The sequence below is a fragment of the Apis dorsata genome, unplaced genomic scaffold, assembly GCF_000469605.1.
Source record: "Apis dorsata unplaced genomic scaffold, Apis dorsata 1.3 scaffold_61, whole genome shotgun sequence".
Lineage (NCBI taxonomy): Eukaryota > Metazoa > Arthropoda > Insecta > Hymenoptera > Apidae > Apis > Apis dorsata.
In genome coordinates, this window is record NW_006263361.1 from 207,939 (window position 1) to 210,314 (window position 2,376).

Sequence of the window (2,376 nt, forward strand, 5' to 3'; positions counted from 1 at the left end):
GTCCGGGCGAGGAATCAGAGGAAGAGGTACTTTTTGGCCTGGAAAAGATCGACAGATTGAGAGGCAAGAACGTGGAGTGGGATCGAGAGGCAATCGAAAAATTCCGAGAGAATCGCCAAGAACGTAAGTAAGAAAATTGGTTAACTTTTACGATTAAGGGCGTAGGCGTAGGGATCGATCGAGACTGGCCGATATTCAACAGTTGGTCTTTCTTTTATCTTTCGAAACTCGACTCTTCGATCTTACGTCCATCCCTCGAATTTCTACCAGAAAGCCCTATCTATAGAACCCTCGAAAACTTCCACTTATAAAACAGATTTGAAATTCTGGATAATATTATTCCAACGTTAATATCGCGCCTCCGTTTGGTATTCTTAATTTTGCAATTACTAACAAAAATATATACATAGAACGTGTACATTATTTCAATTGTATCTTCTTTTAAAAAAGAAAAATCATCTCTCGTCTATCAAAAGATATATACACATATATATTTTGACATAATATATAAAATAAAAAACAAAAAGATGTCAGAAACACGAGGAAACAAATCTCGAAACGGTTAAAAAGAGGAAAAAGGAAGGCGTGGAACGCGCAGACGGCGGGCGTAAAAACACAACGGAACGGCGCGTTTATCCGCTTATCCGCGGTAATTCTTTTCGCGGTACGTCCGGATGGTTGCGGAGGAATTCGCGATCCGTGGGCAGTAGGTGTGGCCATAGGTGTAACATATTTATGTTGTGAACCGGCCGAGTGCGGGCAATAAATAGCGAGCGCACGACCGGCCACAGGGCCATCGGGGGTGTGAGAGCGAGAGGGAGGGAGGGCAGGTACGAAGCGTAGGGGTAGTTGGTTCGTCGAGGCGCGGGGTTAGAACGATTACGGTTTCCAAACCCCTGGTCGTTCGACCGAGTCACTGGCACCGCCATCGGCACCACCACCGTATCTACCCCCCTCCCCCCGCCCTCATCCTATCACCATCTATCTTTCTCTCTCTCTTTCTTCCTCCCTGTCCCGTATCCCGCGTTTCGTATCCCTCCCCCTCCCTCCCCCCGCGCTTATATATCCCTCTGCCAACCCCTTCGCTCACCTACATCCCCCTTCCCCTCTTCCTCCCCGGAGGCTGCACGCTGCTCCAACAATCCTATTCGTTCGTTTCCAGCCCGTATGTACGAAGGCACGCAATTTATTTAGGAATTCGCGTACGAGCGAGTACGATCATCGAGAGAGAGAGAGAGATGTCCTTTCTTGGAATATTCCAAGTGGAAGGGAAAGGACCCTGGTCGTGGAATATATGCGATGCATCGTTTCAAGAATTCTTTGTCCTTCGCGATCGAGACTTTAAATTTACCCTAACCTAAAATTAATAGAAATTCAATTAAATTTTCGGAAGGCGCGTTTGAAGAGCGCACGGAGATGCACGTGGAGGTGGAGGTCGAGGAGGAATACGCGTACGCGGGTATGCGGGCCATCTTAGGAAGCGAGCACCCCTTGGCATCCCAACGATCTCGACCGATGGAGAATCGAAGGATAGTAGGAACGCGGCGCCGAGTGGACGCGCGTGTGTCGGCTGTCCGGCAATCCTAATGATGCATATCTCTCCTCGGCCCGTTATGTCTTGAATGTCTCGACGATGCGATATCTGTATGCGGATCGGTATCGGTCCCGTACATAGGGAGATGGTGGTAGGGGGGTTGGAACAACGGGAGAAGCACGAAAGCTAGCTGGGAATCGGGGTGGTGTATATGGTCGCAATGAGGTTGAGAGCTTGCGGCCGGATGCCAGTCTAACCATGTCTAACCGTACGTTTACTTACTGGCAAGCTTGCCAGACGCTCGTACGCATCACCAGCATCCGAGCAATGCGGCTCAAGAGTCCGCGTCGCCGCTGACGATGCGCTTCAAGATGCAGCGTTTACCTCTCCCCCGTAAACCGTGCGCCTCTGCGTTGCCTCCTTCGTCGTCGACTCGATCTCGTGGATGTGGCTAGTGGATGTTTCACGGAGGGTAAACGTGACTTGGCGTACGTAGAGGTGGAACGATGCTGACTAAGGGATAACAGTACAAGGAATTCTCCAGGCCTATGCTCCTTGAACGAGCGCTCCTTTCGATATTTCATTTCTCTGACGGAATGTTGGAATTCCAAAAAAAAAAAAAAATTAATCAAAGATACGAACGATTAAAGAACNAAGAAATCCCCTAACGATTTTCTCGAATTCGAAGAGAGAAAAAAAGGAAATAAAATCGAGTGTCGCCACTTCTTCACCTTTAAACGCCATTCCCCTCGCAGCGGATTCCACTACATTCGATGGGGAACGAGAAAAACGGAAAGCGCGAATTCCCATTTAGCATACAAACGCGGGGGAGGAGGGGGAGG

General features: G+C 49.0%; 1 protein-coding gene across 1 annotated transcript in view; it reads left to right on the plus strand.

Moving 5' to 3' along the window:
• Nucleotides 1-6: 6 nt before the first annotated feature.
• Nucleotides 7-2,376, plus strand: part of LOC102680156 (LIM domain only protein 3-like) — a 64,724-nt gene continuing 62,354 nt past the window's right edge. Inside the window, exon 1 of the mRNA XM_006609844.2 lies at nucleotides 7-123. The gene's annotated coding sequence lies outside the window, so the exon portion shown is untranslated. The remainder of the gene's footprint in view (nucleotides 124-2,376) is intronic.